Here is a 17,692-nt window from a genome sequence, read left to right as displayed (position 1 = left end):
AGGCAAACAGTATGCTGTCTGGATTTAACTAAATTGCTATCACCATGTACATTCAAATATAAAATTGTGCCTAGTACTACAGCACCTGCAGCCCCTGGTGTGACACAAACACAAGGTATAAAAATGCCAGACTTTCAATGGGGGGGCACCTAAGCTAGCTGCTAGGAAATGTCAAGAAAGTAGATGCTGCCCTCCTGGCAAACAGAATCTTCTCCTTCCATGTCAGACTCATTGCAATAAGTCTTCTTCCTTTGGCTAGAGAGAAGAAAAAATGGCTTGGTTGCTAGATAGCGTGCTTTATTTTTTTGTGAGGCCAAACTTATAGATCCTGCTGTAGTAAAAAAATTGTGTCTCCTACATACAGTAAAACAGCTTTTATGAGAAAATTTGAGAGTGATTACACTGTAGTGCATCAGAATGTGCTTCTAGGAGTTAGGTGTTGTAAATCAACATAGGGAAGGATATAAATTTGTGTGACTCTGATCCCAGGCTTCCTCTCTTTTCCTTTGCTATGTTTAAGGGCTGATCTGTCAGATACCTTCTGGTAAGTAGTCAGCCCTTGCTCATGAACTCTCTTGAGGTCAAATCTTCTGGTCTTTGAGTGAACTGAGAAGGATCAACACTAGAAATTTACTTCCTTGGGATTGAGACCTTCTAATGCTGAGCAGACACTGATTGCAGGTTTGGAGACTCTGTTTTTTTCTTCCTTTATCAGTTAGTTCTTTCGCAGATCACGTCTACTTAAAAAAAATATACATATCTTTAAAAACACATCTTGTTGAATTTTACCAATCCTCATGGTGACATTTGTGATATCTGGTGGGGATATTGGACTAGATAATCTCTCCAGGTCCCTTCCAATCCCTAACTTTCTGTGATTCTGTGATATTTCAAGTAGTTTCATCAGTCTCACTAAGAATACAAACATCACACATGCATTTTGCTCAAGTTCACAGGAGACAGTTTACCGAATTCACACTGAAGTTATGGATATAAAACTTTAATGGATTTTGTCTGATGTTCCAATATGCATTGCTAACAGATACTACACCTATGAATACAAAAATGGGTGAAAAATTACAGGTTATGTACTAGGTTATTAGATTGCAAATGTGTGATCTAGTCTATAGCCTACAATTTTTGGTCCAATTTTTGTAAGTAGCACATAACATCCCATGCACAGAAAAGAGACTGTAATTCAGAGTCACATTTACATGCTAGTTTAATTCCTAATCTCCTTTCAGTGTCAGCTCTGTTGGCTGGTGTACAGAGAGGGAAGTAGGGTTTTTCCGGAGCTCTTACCCATTGCAGGGCATCCTTCATGTGTTGTAATGTGACGATGCATTTACAGCAACCCTCAGCCACTTCCCTTTGCCTTCTGGCATATTTGCTTTAGCAGAGTCTGGGAAGGTGGACTCTGTAATGTGACAGTGTAATGAGTTGCCTGGCTGCTGGAGACGGATGCCAATGTATCTCTAGGGTATGACAGCAGTATTGGTAGGTTTTCAAACATCACCCATTGCTATCTTGTGTTTGTTTAGAGATATATTGACTCTGGCACATGCTGCTACAGATCTAACTGTAGGAGTCTGATTGTGGGTTTGTACCCCACGCTTGTTTAACACATATATGCTATATGTCTTCAGATAAAGCCGTTAGGGAAAAAAAAAAACCTTCTTTGGGAATTCTGCTTTTTGTCTGAAGTACTGCCCATTTTCCTTGGACAAGATCCTTGAAAGACATAGAATTATGTGAACATTTCTATAATATGTACATATCTATGCAGTAACTCAGTATTTCAGAATATGTCATATATTCTTTACACTTCCCTTTAATGTTTTCCTTTTTTTCAGCTGAACAAGAGCCCTGTTCTGCATTTGTTGGCCTAGGTATAGTTTTGTTGTTAAGTCAGTGCCAGAAATTTTAGATGGTTTCCTTGGGAAAAATAGCTACTTGGTATATTCAAGGAAATAAGGACTTTGGTCCCATTTTTCAGCATTTTACCATTCATTGCTGTAGATATTAAAGCATCTTCCATTATTTCCCACATTAATAAATAAAGTATGGTTGTTTGTTTTCAGTGTAATCTCATCTATCTATAGCAAAAATATGGCAATGCCAGCCCACCCTTTAATACTTAAAAGCTACTGATTCACCACTGATATATGTGGAAATAAAGTGGCTTCAGTTTTGAGGGCAAACAGAATGGGTCATTCCAGCTACTGGCAATCCAACACACATGAAAGATATTAATTGAAATTTCATTATTATTTTTAGAGTTCAAAGGACATTATCTTGCGCTGGTGGAATGAAGCTCAAGCTGAAGCTCTGATGACATTTTAATCTCTTTCCTATTTATAATATTACTGGGAAATAAGGGGGTTTTTTTGTTGTTGTTTTTTAGCTTAAAACAAATGGAATATTTTAAAAATGAAATTATTCAAACATGTTAAGTACTGATTCCTGTAGCCATAACACCATCCTAACAGTTTGCCAGAGTCTGAAGACTTCAAGTAACTTTGGACCTAATGCTCATGTGAATTAAGGTAACACACACTTTTGTAGGAAAATGGCTAAAAATAAAGTTATTAAAAATTCAGTTGTATCTGGTTTGTACAGGCTAAAGAGTTGTAAGCAGGTGTATGTTACTTACTTTAGAGAAAAGTATTTATATGCAATAGGATTGAACCAGCCAGTGATCTCTGAATCAGATTGAAAAGAAGTTGTGCCTTTGCTGCAGGTGATACATTCAGATCTAGTAAATGTAGGCTATCTTTTAAACTAGGACAACAGGAGCTCCTCCAAAACATGGAGAAAAAAATCCTAAAAATGCTAGCAGCATATAAGCCTTCCATCATGCAGATTAGAAACGCACAAAATTTCTTTCTCAAAAGATGACAGATTTTTCATCAGGTTCCTGGAAAGGTGCCATTTTGGAGTCCACATGCTTTCTCTTCCCTCTTTATAACAGAAAAATAATTAAATATTTTTCTTTCCTCCTTCATTTCATCCAGGATAGTTCAGAATTTTGTTGAGTAAAATATGGTAACTTCTGTTCCAATTTGGTAAAAATCCAGTTTTGATATAACCATGTGGTTTTGTTGGCGGTGGAGTTTTTGTGTGTGTTTGTTTTTTGTTTTTATTTTTTTTTTGGGGGGGAGGGTGTTTTGTTTTCGTTTAGGGGGGGGAGCTGGTTTTTTGGCCTCATCTGGACCTGCCATAAAATTTGGAAATGTGTGAACCTGTCTTTCTAATTAAATAATTTTTTTTTTCTTTCCCTAATTGGGACACCAGTGTGGATATAGTTACTACTTAAATAACAAACAGCCCCATCAGCAGTTCCTTTACAAGGTTCACAACCAGATGGTGGCAAATACCCCACTTCACTCAGACTTCAATAGCTAGTCTGTTTCATAAGCCTCAGGATGCGTTTTTCAGTGAGCAAAAGATGTTCACAGTATGATTGAAAAGAGATTTAGATGCCCTGGCTGAATCAAAGGGCTATTTTTTGACGTTCAAGACTCTCCTACCCACAAAGAAGTAAAAATGTATACCTGGCCAGATACAATTCTTACGACAACTACATCTCGCACACACTGTATTTCGCATTTCACTGAGTTAAAGCAGGCTTTCACTAGCAATTTGAAAAGGAGTTGCTATTGCCTCGCAAGAAAACCTGCCACTACTTTTCTAAAGTTAGGAAAATAAAAGTAGATCATCTTTAAAATTAAGCAGTTATTAAGTGAAAAAATGAAGGGTGAAATCTGAATTCAGAAAGCAAGGAAGATTTCCAGCAATTTTCAGATAATCATATTTTGTCAGACTTGTGTGCTCTGAAAAATTTACTTTTTATACTGAGGACTACATCTTAAAGAGAGAGTGATAAGCTGGTGCATGCTATATTAACTCTCAGTTCTGTAGGTTAACTTCCTTCTTGTTTTTGTTTTTTTTCCTAGTGAACATGAGACAATGCAGGATGTCCAGGCTACAAAAATTACTGAAAATCTCAATCTGACAGATTTAGAAATTGACACAAAATTGTTCCCCTGTACATAGGGTCTGGCATCAAAAGTGATACAAATAGAAACCTACCATTTTACTTAGAAAAAAGTAATTTTATACTGAATGAAAAATTTACTTTATTGAAAGGGTGCAACTGATGAGACAGAGCAAAACACCAAATTACCTCGATCACGTACTGTTGCAGACCTTCCTGAAAGGCTACTACAAACAAAGCAGAAGTCCCCTCCAGCTTCTTTGTTAATGTTTGCAAGAAAATAAGTCACAATTTGGAAGGCACTTCTAGAAAAAAATGGTGTAAATGCATTTAATTTTAAATGCAGTTTCAACTCTCAACCTGTAGCTTTTTCTTAAGCAGTTTTTTACCTTTAAATGTGCATTGTTTTACTGCTCTGATAACTGGAGCGTTTACTTTCAATGCATATTAAGAATTCAGATAGCAAACATGTAATGTTCCCAGGCAGATTTTTAATGGAAAGTGAAATGTTGCACTTGGCCAAGCTTTGGACGAACTATATCATTTTTGGCAGGCTGATGACACCAAAGAATTCTGAGTCAGTATACAAAGAAAGAATTGGGGGAAATATAACTTATGAGCAACTTACTGTTGCAATGCTTTTCTTGTGTCTCTTTGGTTCAATAATTTGTCAAATTTAAGAATTACTCTCCTTTTTATCAACATGTGATTGTAAGGATATATGTGATAGGGACTGCATGTCTTGCACAGCCATAACTTTTCTGAAAATGTGTGAATAAGTGGGATCGGGTCATCGTCTGCCCAAAAAGTATTAAACATTTATGCATTGATATATTTTAGACCATTTTGAACTCATTCCCTTTGAAGTGCTGTTCTCTGGTAATTTCTCCAATTTACAAATATAAATTGGATCATTGGCTGTTTCATGTTGCCCACTGAAAGAAGCTTGGTATCTTAAGTTTAATAAAATTAACACCTTTAGCTGTAAAACAAAAAAACTTTTCTTCAATTTTAATAGGGCAAATTTTTCCAACAAATAGTGTTAAGTACTTTAACTTAATTGCAGTCTCAGAGGCAGTTAACTTGAATAAACACTGATTTCATCACCACTGCTGGAGATATAAGAACCCTTAGAGTAGGAGCTGAGCCAAAACACTGGACTCTCCATGTGAAATAGTTTAACAATGCTTGTTAGTAGGATGCATTTTGTCTCTTTATCTAAGTAATACTAGTGAGGGAAAAATGCATCATGTCTGGAGAAATAATTTACCCCTAGTGTGCTGACGCCATGAGAAAACTCAACAGCCTGTCCCAAGACATTACCAGTAAACCATTACATTTTGTTGTGCCATCATCTCTTCTATGCGTGATACTTATTCTGCTTATGTCTAAAAACATTTTAAAGGTAGAAAATGTGGCTCAGTGCTAAGTGTCTCCCTATACTTGAAGACAGTGACTTGCTTCCTTTCTTGTCCCAGGTTTGCTGTTTGATCTTGGGAAAGTCACTTAGGCTCTGTGGTTTGGTCTTCCTTTTTAACAGGTCCTAGGACCCAAGAGGTGACAAAATATGTTTGCACTTAGTGCTCAGAATTGCAACTGGTGGCACTTTTGTCATGCTGTGGTGTGTTTATGCCTTGTTTTGGCCCTTTAGCTGGCATTGAAGTGATATGCTTGCCATAGCCTAAAGCATGAAATTTGAATATGCTCTTCTCTACCTGCTCCCACTTTAGAAGCTCTACATCTTTGCACCAGCAAAGCAACAAAAAAATATGATTTTATTTTGTCCATTTGCTTATAAATTGAAGCTCTCTTGGGAAAGCCTTTCTATCAAAATGGAAGAGAAATCGTAACCAATATATTGCAAATGCTTCTAAACCTCGTCTATGCATAGAGTACCTGAGATTAAACTCCAGTGTTATCAGTCTTTACTGAACAACTAACAGTGTTGTACATCTCATCAGTAGGTGCAGTCTCCTCTTCCTGATGACAGAAATGTCCTCTTTCCAAATCAACAAGATGGGAATGCTACTAATGGGGGAACACTTTTCTTACAGATTGGCTTTTGTAGATGTGGGAGCAGTTATTTGCATGGAACAGTTAGAAAAATTGAAAAAGAGAAAAATGAGGCAGAGTGTGCAAGATATGTGGAGTTTTCTGTATATTTTATACGACTAATTGAATATTTAAATCTGTTGTGCATTTCTCTGTGATTGAGAAATGCTTATAGTTGAAAACATGACTAAATTACCTGTTACACAGGTATCACTAGTACATATATTCATTAGCATATAGCAACTCTACGGATTGTTTCTGAAGAGAAATTTTGATTGTCTTTTAGTCATGCGGTCTACTCAATAAGCAGCTGCCTCTTCCTATTTTTAAATGCCTAGATCAAATGAAGGTAGTAGATGAAGCATTGCCAGTCTGATCCTAATGCAATTTTTGTACACGTCCTTCTGCAAACTTTAGTTCAGAGATTGTCAAAGGAAACTTTCCTAACATTTCTCCTGAATCTACTTCTGAAATACATTAGTGTGAAAAAGAGGGGGCAGCAGATTAATTAGTGAGTAAGTGAACCAGTTAATTAATATTACAATTAAATCTGCCTGAGGTATGCTTACAGCATCCTTGGCACTTTTCAAGTAATGAAAAAGTGTCTGCTCTCTCCCTCCTTCTCAAAGCTCCACTGAAAATGTGGCTTGTCTGTAACAATGCTCATGTGAAGTTGGTCAGAATGAGGTAGACGAGTGAGTCACCATGGTGTCAGAACTACTTTGTGTCCTGTGATAGGGCCATTTTTCTACTGTTCACAGGGCTGAAATGGAATAGAGAAATTGTAATTATATACAATATGCTGCCAAGAGATCAACTTTGTTGCTTTTGGCAATCACTAATGATTTTTTTATTTTGCAAGAGCAGCATAATATTTTATTTCTACCCCCATTTTTCATAAAAAGTTAATTTGCATACATTTCTGCAAGAGTGAACCATGTTACTATGGGAAAAAAGCTCTAAGATTCATCTGAAACAGAGAGAATTTACCTTAAGTTTAGGAAAAAAAAAAAGGACAAAAAGATGAATAAAATCATGTAACATTTCAGGCCTGAGCCTTCATGCTGAAAAAAGATTTTTCTTTCCTCTGATGGTGAATCCTGGTCCTGTTTTGTCTGCCTGGCCATCACAATGTCGTCTAGGAGCTAAATCCACTTAGATGAGCTAGGATCAGCTCTGAGCTCTGAACACATACTCTCCATGGCTGGTAATGTCCCCAGTGTGGTCCACAAGTTTCATGTCCAGCACAACCTGACCCAGGGATTTACTGAGGTCAGATAAGCAATGCAGCAGCGAATATTGAAAAGAGTGCTTAGATCCCTCTCTTCCAAAAATAGTAATTTCAAACCCTAGGCTAGGAGCAGCCACCCTCCTGGCCCTGGAGTTAATCAGACCACATCATTGCCACACAAACCATGGGAGGCAGTGGCATTGGCAGCATCAGTCCCTCCTGATGCTGGACTGACAAGATTGTAAGAGTCATGAGCCTGGTCACTGTACTCTCCATTTCCCATCAGGGTCAGAGCCATATCTTTGTTTCTGGACATTCGGAAGGATACAACCTGGGCTCAAAGGGATTGCTGCTGATTTATTTATTTATTTATTTGTTATTTGCCTGTTTATTTTTAATCTAAAGGCAAATGCAATGGGTTGGAGTAAAGGGAGGAAGGGAGAAGAATGGGCTTGGCAGCCTCAATAAAGTGATGATATTTACATCTGTCAGTGGCAGGGGATTTTGGCAAGAAAATGGAGATACCAACTTCTGCCTGTTCATTTGAGAAATGGGGTACTGGGAGAGCAAGTTCATTTTTCTTTTCTTCAAAAAAAAAAGAAAAAAAAAAGGAAAAATCCCAACAAACAAAATAACAAAACGAAAAGCAAACCAAACCAAAACTGAAGCAAATGTCATGTGTTTCTGTTGGTATTGGTCAGTGCCCAGGTAGAGATTTGTGAAGCACATGGGTGAACCCACCAGCCAGCACAATCTGCTGCAGCATGCACGTTTTCCCTGATGTGATTTGGAAGAGGTCACAGGAGTGCAGTATTTCCACTGAGGACCCCTGTCCTGATGTGTTCTAACACTGACAATACAATAACTGCTTCTACGCCCATCCAGGATTGCCTGGCATAGGAGATCCAGGGCTGCAAAATCTGTTCAACCCTTGGGCCTGTACCAGTGGCCAGGCAATAACTTGCTCGGGGTTTTATGGCTGAAGAGTCTGAGCCTTTCTGCTCTCCAACTAGTAAAGAGATTCTGCTCACTAAAGGTGTTTCCAAATTTGCCCTTCTTTCTTGTATTCCTCACAATGTTTATGTAAAAAAGATAAGTGGATGAATTAATGTGGGCCTTAAAATATTATATTGTATTATTTCAAATGCTTTTGTCAGATATGATAGTTTACTCCATATGAATGTCTAAAATATAGATACAAACTATTGGATAGGGCAAAACTGAATTTCACTCATTTTACTAATCTCCCACTGCATCTAAAAGGCTGACATAATTGTTGCCAGAATAATGCACAAATCACAGGAGATCTAGAGGCAGCTACATAAGAAGAGATTAAAAAGAGCAAAATACAAATATTTAAATGGAATTGGAAAAGCTATTAAAAAAAAATCCTTGAAATTTCTGTACTTCATGCTTTCATCATTTAGAGCAAAATTTTAATTGCCTACTTACAATCTGAATGGGACTCCAGGACATTTCCCCACTATTTAATCCTGTGATCCAGCTCATTTTCCTTTTGCTGAGCCCTTTCTCTTTCCACTTGGGACTAGGGCTGTAACTCACCCTGACCAGCAGAACAAAGCAACTTGTCTTTCATAGCGAATCAAGCAGTGGTTGAGATGTCCCTATTTTAATAAGGCTTTCCCCACAGACTCCCATTTTATTGGAACCCCAGAACATGAAAGAGCCTGTAGAAAGGAGGAGCAGGGCCTCCAGAAATCATTTCTGCCTGAGAAAAGCCCCTTCATGTGCTTTTCCTGGGTTCCCAGGCGTGGAACAGAGGGCAGAGCAGCCCCGTGAGCTCCACCCAGGATCAGTGTCCCTTCACCAGCACCCTGGACCATCAGCAGCCCAGGGCAGGCATGGCAACGCTGCTTCAGCAGATGTGGGGACTGAACGGGCTCTCTTCAATTTTACTGTCAGTTCTGCCACCAGCCTTTTGTAATCTGAAATGACTCCTGTGGGTACCTGCTCTGCCTCCTCTCCTCTACCTCTTCTGCTTGCACTGCAAGTTCTTTGGGCCAGGGTGTGATCTGCAGATGTTTCGGCTACACTCAACATGGTGGGGTTACTCAGGTCACTATCACAAGATTTTTATCAACCTAGCTTTCCCTGGGCTCTAGTAAGGAACTCGGAGATTTGCCTTCCAGTTGTTTTTTCCACAACCCTGGGTGTAAACAAATATACTCATAAAACTGATTTTTAGGTGGTTTGGGATTTTTTTTTTACTTGGTGGTTTGGTTGTTTCTTTTTTTGCTAAGTTATTATAGACTGAATGGACTTACCCTTCTTCCTTAGTCAACTACCAGAGTAAGCGGGAACTGGCGGTTTGGAAACCAAATCCTTACAGCTTGTATCCAACCCATTATACTTCATATATTCCCACTACTTGGCTATTGTTGTTCATATTTTAATGCTTTTTTAAATGGAAATGTGCAAGTTATGACAAGAAAAAGGTATGAATGACTGAATCAATGCCATCATTGATTTCACTGAAAGCTGAATCAAATGTTCAATCAAAGTGAACACCTTGGAACCTAATCCTTCAGTCTTCTTTCAGATTAAATCCCCATTGAAAGCACTGGGGAATTTGGTGTAAGCTTTAATTGTCAGAAACCTAGATTTCCATTGCAAAAAAACCATTGTAAGACTGTTACTGGAAATTAAATCTGCTCTTTGCCTGGGATAAAGACTTAATACAAATTATTTAAACTTAACCTGTTTAAAATATATGCTTGGAGGGAAGAAGACAGGGAAAACAGGCTTGATGGTATATCTAAAGACCAGATAGGGTGTATCTGATACATATTTGTGCAATGTCAACAGAATAGTACAGCTGGAATTTGTGCAAAATATAACTCACAACTAAGGCAACTAGTAATTTTGCGAGTCAGTATAGTCATATTTGATTTTCACATCTAACAGTCCATGAAACATTAATGATTGATTTAATGCTTCTGGTAAACTGTAAACTGAATATTTTACTCACACATGTGCCATAGAAGGGTTTTTCTATAGTCAAGGTACTTCTGTTAATTATTCATTTATGTTCTTGGAAGTGTAATTACATTACAAAAATACAAGATGACTATACATCTTATTTGGTTTAGTTAAAGAGGAAATGGCTAGTCAGTAGAAAATAGATTTTACTTAAGCAATAGCTCTGAAATAAATAATTTTTGATTAACACAAATAGCACAAAGCATCTGAATGTTGTTCCTCTATTGTAAATGACAAACTATTGCAACTACCTATACAGATTGTAACACACTCTTAGTGTATTCACAATGATGAGAAGCATTTTTGCAATAATACACTTTGCATATGACATTTAAAGCAGTTGATTAAGGGAAAGAGATAATTAAAAGTTGATAGAACTCTTGGATTTCCATTTATGCACTTTCTATGTTTTATAATTGCATTAGTATTATACAAATGTATTCCACCATTCCTGCACATATTAGGACTGACTTATTAGATCATTTGGAGTGAAAATATTTTAAACTATCTCTTGAAGCATATTTCATAATGTGAAAGCCTAAATATTTTCAGAGGTAGTTTTGTTTTTTTTGTGTAGTGCTCTTGCCAGCATAGAGTTAGAACATGACTAAAGGGTATCTATGAAAAAGACATGGTCAGGTGTGTTCTGATGCAGTGAATGCTAATATGCCTTCAGTAGGAGCACATTATGCTTTTATTTCTGACTGTACACTGAATTATTTACACCTTCAAGGCAGCTGATTGAACTGCAGCATCAGTCAATTAGCAAATCAAAAATTTATATGATTCCAATTTAGCATGGAGTCCTTCTCTCTTTTTTTTTTTCTTTTTAGATTTTCACCCTGACAGTGACAAATTACTCCTCTGCTGGCTGAGATTGGAAATTAAAAGCATTTAGAGTTGCTCATGCATTTATGCTAATGAGAACTTCTGGTATGATTTGCATGCAAAAGAGGACAATCTGAAAGCTCATCAGTTTTTCATGCTTCCGCATTTTGATGTAGTAGGATTTTTTCTGTTTTCTGCACAGCAGAAAAATTTTTCTTGAGGAAACAATACTCTATGTGAACAAAAAGAGTTTTTTCTTTTAAGTCAGAAAGTTCCTGGGTTTGGGGTTTTTGGTTTTTTTTACCCTCCAGATTCTTGTCAAATCATTTGCTTTGCTGTTTCAGAACTGCAGCCCATATTCATTAGCATTTTAGATGTTTATCAAAGGAACGATCCAGTATCTGCCATGCAAGATTATAGCTCAAGCTTCATTTTAAATTCAGAAAGAAAAAACACCCGAGGACAGATGAGAAGAGGGATGTGCACTCTGACAACCTTCTTCACAGATACACCCGAATTAATCCTATTTAGAGCAAAATTTGATTAATCACCAGAGGTGGCAGCTTTAAGTTTAGTGAAATAGTTAACTCTCAGATTTTGGGGACCTCTTTGGCATAGCTTTTCTGGAATGCAAATAAAGAAACCAAGCAATACAAAGTGAGACAGCAGATTTTTTTTCTTTTTATTTTTTAAAGCTCTTGTTTAGTAAAGAGATTGCTGCCATTTTTAGCTGTTTAATTTTGCTTTCCAGTTTGCTGTAACAAAAGGCAACATGGCAAAGAAGGGTCTGGAGGTTAAAGAAAACATCAGTGTATTTATTTTGTTTTTGAAGTACATGATATTGTATATTGCAGGTAGTATAATTAAAATAATTTGCTAAGTAAAGCAAGAGAATTGTTTCCTGATTGTCTGCCTTGCTTGAGAAGGTTTATCAGGCTATAGCTGTGTATGTTTGAATGTACAGAGGTTTTGGTTTGGAAATGATCTTTTTAACACCCATAATTTGAAAGACCGTAATGATTGTTCTTCATTTACAAAAGTTCTTGGTGCTATAGTATATACTGAACATTAGAATAATCCAATAATTCTTTCAGCCCACAAAAGCTACTATTAGCGTTTTAATTGTAATTATTCCTTCTACCTTATCATTCAATTGATCAAGTTCCAATGCATTGTTTGGTAAAACAAAGGCAAAATATATATGACATGTCTGTTTCACATATGAGTTAAAATTAAGAAGTGAAATTCAGGCTGTGTAGCCTGAAGAAAAGAAGTCTGAGGGGAGACCTTATTGCTCTCTACAACTACCTGAAAGGAGGTTGTAGCATGGAGAGTGTTGGTCTCTTCTTCCAAGTAACAAGTGACAGGACAAGAGCAAAAAGCCTCAGGGTGTGCCAGGGGAGGTTTTGATCAGATATTAGGAAAAAATTCTTCATGGAAAGGGTTGTCAGGTGTTGGAACAGGCTGCCCATGGAAGTGGCTGAGTTACCGTCCCTAGAGTGTTTAAAAGATGTACAGATGAAGTTCTTAGTGACATGGGTTAGGGTCTCTTCCAGCCTAAATGATTCTATGATTCTAAGATTCTATTCTAAGATTTTCCTAACTTGACATCTCATGCAATGTGTTCCTAATCTGTGCTGAAATTCACTTTGTCTGCATATAGAATCAAAGATCTCCTGAATTAAAAATCTACTTTTTATGTTCCCAAAAAGAATTTGCAAGTCCAGTATTTTTTTTTTCCTTGCAAAGATACGTGTATTGCCTATTCTCAATACACTTCAGCAAGACGATTTGCAAAAGCCTCCATTTGAAGACATTCCCAAGTTAGAATTGCTTTGGTTTTGAGTGTGGTGGTTTTGCTTCATCATTCTCATGATCATCACCTGTGGTAAGGAGGAGTTTTTGCCCTTCAGATAATTTTTTTCTAAATTGCTTCTTCTTGATTCCAATTGAATATCTGCGATTCCTGAAACCAAAGATTACAACATATGAAAACAATAACTTTGGAATAATTTAGATGTTAGCTTATTCTCCCAATATAATGCAGTTAGTTTCTCATCAACGGAAAGAAAACGTCAGTCTGTATCTCTTACAGTTCATATATATTAAGCTCTACTTCTTTCACTCTATTGGGAAAAGGTCATTTTTACTGACTTCTCATGACCTGTTTTTGGGGACAAGTCAGTACCTCTTCATCCTTCAACAGATACCTTTGTAAATTACCTTTTGTCCTTCAGGGAAATATGCTATCAAAAAGTATTGGAAGATAATTCAAACGCCTCTGATCTGGAGATGTCATTCATCTTGCATTATTTTGGGAATTATCTTCCTCCTGATCCCCTCTTTGTCAGTAAAGATTCGAGCTTGCCAGGCTGCTGAGTTCAACCAGGACATCTTTTGAGCCCTGAAGTTGATTCTCTTCAGGACTTATATGTTCATATGCTGGTGGACAGCCCTCCTTGAAGCTAGTTCAATGATCTAACATATCTGTTCCCACATGCAGCAAATGAGCACCATTTGCCTTTGTGAACAGTGAGTGACTCAACCATTGAAACTACTTTCCTATGATCTAATTGTAGACATCATCCTACATTCGGCGGGGAGCTGGGGATATTTGACTATAAATTTACATGTCTGCTTGCAACACACTATCAGAAAATTGCTTTACAATCACTTATTCTTCCTGGAGATTTACCAAAACTTGTTACTTCCCATTTATAGACCAGTTTAGGTCAGTTATTGCTGAATTTTATGTGTGCCAAAAACTCTGTATATAGATTTCTATCTGGTCTGCTTCTGTAGTGGACTTAACTAGCAATTATTTGTTTTCTTCTGTTCTGGTAGGAACCATAATGTTGTAAATTCTTATTGTCTTCCTAACAGACAAAAGCAGAGTATGACAAAAGGAATTACTGGGAATAATTTCCCATTCTTCAGTTTACATCTTAACACCAGTGTAGACAAAGTCATGAATAGTTATAGGAAGTACTTTAGAAGTGTTGCATTATATTGCCATGTTCTCTGTGTGAAACCCCCCTTGAAGTCAATAAGAGTTGTATATGCTATTCAGCAGCATAATCAGGCAATAAATTATGAAAGCTCTGCAAACACCAAACGTAACAAGCCACAAGCAAATGACATTAACAAGTGACAAAATAACCCAGTGTTATGCTAGTAAAAGACTTAAAGTTAATAATTTTGAATGTGATAAAATTCTCATGGCTGGTAGGATTTGGCATCCTCCAGCAAAGGGGTTAGGAGGAGAAGCTTAACTTGTACACCTGCCTATTGCAGCGTTTCCAGCCTCTCCCACTCAGACAGTGAAGCTCAGTTGCAACCGAGATGGAAAACTGGGCTAAATGGAGACTTGCATGCTCCAGTGCTTCCTGCTCCAGAGCTCCTCAAAGGTGGCTTTGCTGGGGCTCAAATTTGATTTTCAGAAGAATCTAAACCAGATCTAACGTAAGATAAAATTTTAAGCTGGTAGTAACACTACATGTTTGAAATCTCTGCCCAGAAACTTTGCTTCAGGAAAAGCTGGGTACAAAAAGGCCTTTGAAAGCATACTTCACAGTACATTTTAAACAAAATGTTGAAATAGAATTTTCCAAAATGACCACTTCATGCCTGTAATACAAAATGGAAATTACTAAAAAACTCAGAAGATCTTGGCACTTACAAAACAGACTGAGATATGTTAGCCTTGGGTTGACTAAAAGTGACATTCTGAAATTGTTCTCTCAGATCTTAAAAGCCAATTAAGAATAAACAAAGGATCCCAGAGGTCTGAGATTGCTCTAGGCTTTAGAGCTGAGTGTAACTTACAAGAAACAAGATCTTTGTAGAATACAACCCTTGTTCTCCTAGGAGTATATGTAATCGCAAGATGAATGTGTGCTGAGATGCTGCAGCTGTTATCAGAAGCCAACAGTTTATCACAAAGCAATGGAAAAACTGACTGTCATTGCAACTGTACTTCCACCTGCGCATTCAGGGGATGAACCCGTAGTACTCCTTGGAATGTAAGGTTTCTGACGCTCCCTATGAAGTGTTCTTTCATGCTTGCAGAGTAATTCTGAAGCCCAGGCTATAAACAAGGGTGTGGAGCTCCAGCCAGCTCTGGTTTTAGAGCAGTATCAGGCTGGCCAAAAATCAGTTGGGCTGATTCAACCTCTTCTGACACTTGCTATTTTTGTGGTTTTTTTGTTTTGTGTTTTGTTTTGGTTTGGTTTTTGGTTGGTTGGTTGGGTTTTTTGTTTGTTTTTTTTTCAGGAGGGCAACAGTTAATTGAGGCTACTTCAGGTTATTATTTGAAAAAAGACCTATGCCCACTTCCAGATCATTCTTCCTTATGGTAAAAAAAAAAAAAGAAAAAAAAAAGAAAAAAAAAAAAAAAGAAATAATGTTGCAGAACAAATTTCAGTTTTCCAATATTCTCCACTCCTTCCCCAACAACAGCAACTGAATTGCCAGGGAAGTTTGCTTGTCAGGATTAAAGACAATGGTCAGTGAGTGGTTTCCCTATTAGCTGCTGCCATAGCTCAGTGAACTAGCTTGCTGTAGGTTAGGGTACTGCTTGGAGAGGAAAAGCACTCAACAGAAAAAGGGAAGAAAGGGTGCCATGAAAAGAGCAAACAAATCCTATTTGCCATAGGTATCATGTAAGTCTTCAGATATGAAAGCTAGATCCAGCCAGCATCCTGTCCTGGGCTGAGTGGGCTGTCACCCTGGACCAATGAATTGTGCTACAAAAGCACACAAGGCTCAACCTCCCTCCTTACAAGCCTTCTTGCTATACCTCCCTCAGGGGGAACAAAGGAAAAAGTCGTTTTGGGAAGCAGAGAGAAGTGAAAAATCTAACAAGAGGCAGGGGTCAGTCCCCATCATCTGGGGGTAAAGAGATGCTCTTTCATTTGGAATGTCCTTCTACACATCTGAAATCCTCCTCTCCCCTCTTTGGCCTCACTGTTGCATGGTTGAGCTGTTTGCAGGAGCTGTCACTCCCATGATATTTGCTTTCACTAAAAAATGTGATTTTGTAGGTAGATGATAAGTATTTTTCACTTCTGACAGAATCAAGGGCTCTTATAGAAAGAAAGCACTGCAGTAAATACTACTTTCTGATCATTTATCTTTTGTATGCAGAAAAAAACCCCTAGAAGTGTGTGTGTTCTTCATTGATATTCATTTGGTCTTTCATGAGTTACTTAATTTTCTTCAAAAAAATAAAAGGAAGATAGAGGAAGAGGCGAAATATATTGTATAATTCCCACAAAATGTTTCATAGAGGGGTATTTTTTTCACAATTCAGTGGTGTGGACAGCAAGAAGATGTCTATTACTGTGTAAGCAATTACAGAATCACTTTACTTCAGTCTACAGTTTCAAAAAGACAGTGTGCATTTTTCATGTCTGAAGAAAATTATTGTGGACATTTAGACAGCAATAGACTTAGACTTATTCACAGGTTCTACATTTACTTGAATTACTTTTATGTGTGCCAAGACAAATATGGCTTACCTTTATATTTCTGTTTGGCATTTACTGGTTTATACTGTCACAGCATCTGTTTTATGTGGAAGGGAACATGGAGTATTTTTTCCTGTTCCACTCTGTATGTGTAGTTGGCCACAGCTTTAATGCATGTGCTTCATAAGCACTCCTGAACAGACTGCAAGCCCAGAAGTGTAATACAGCATTAGAACTAGACACATGTGTGATTGCTTATATTTCTTAAAATGTACTTCATATCTGCTCCATGCCTACTCTAAGATACAATCTTTTATCATCCTGTTTCCAGGACATTTAGACTCATCTTAGTATTAGGTGTTAGTTGCTCTGTGTCCAAGCTGTCCAGAGAAAAAAAAAAAAAAAAAAAAAAAAGCTTTATGAAAAAAGCCAAGCTTTTGAAGTTAGTTTTGTTACATATAAATGCTTCATAAAAACGAAGTTTTCAGAAATCTCTGACAAAAACGAGATGGCAAGACCAGGCCATTACCCAGTTGCCAACAGTTCAACAGTTAACGCACACACCTACTTAGAGCATTGATCTTATTTTTGCCCTCTACCACTGAAGGGGAACTCATTGTTTGTTCTCAGACTGGTGGATACTCTCCTCCCAAGTAGGACCTGAGAAACTTTACAGAGGTTTTAGTTTGTTAAAATGTCCTGACCAACTCTACATTATTTGTTCCAGGCTCATTGCTCTGATTTTTTGGGGAGTCTTCCATAGACATCCTCACAAAGGTATTTCATATGTGTATGTTCTCAGAAAGAATCTCTTATGAAACGTCTGATTAAAGTTTCCTAGAACTACTCAAGATCTTGTTTCTACTTAATAGAGTCCAGATTTAATTTTGCCCAACCTTTTTAAGGACACCCAATAGAAAAATCTTTTGAAGGCATGCTCAGAGCATAATTTGTCATCTGGTTTCTAAATAACTCCAGTGAAGCTCCTCTGCTCTTTGGGAAGCCAACATGTCATTTTACACACATTCTTTGCCTAAATGGGATATATTAATCTGAACCCAGCTTGTTGTCCCCAGTAAAGGGGAAGGGTGATCATTTTTTATATACTCTTCTTGG

The sequence above is a fragment of the Nesoenas mayeri genome (genome assembly GCF_963082525.1).
Source record: "Nesoenas mayeri genome assembly, chromosome: 3".
Taxonomy (NCBI): Eukaryota; Metazoa; Chordata; class Aves; order Columbiformes; family Columbidae; genus Nesoenas; species Nesoenas mayeri.
This window is presented reverse-complemented; position numbering follows the sequence as displayed.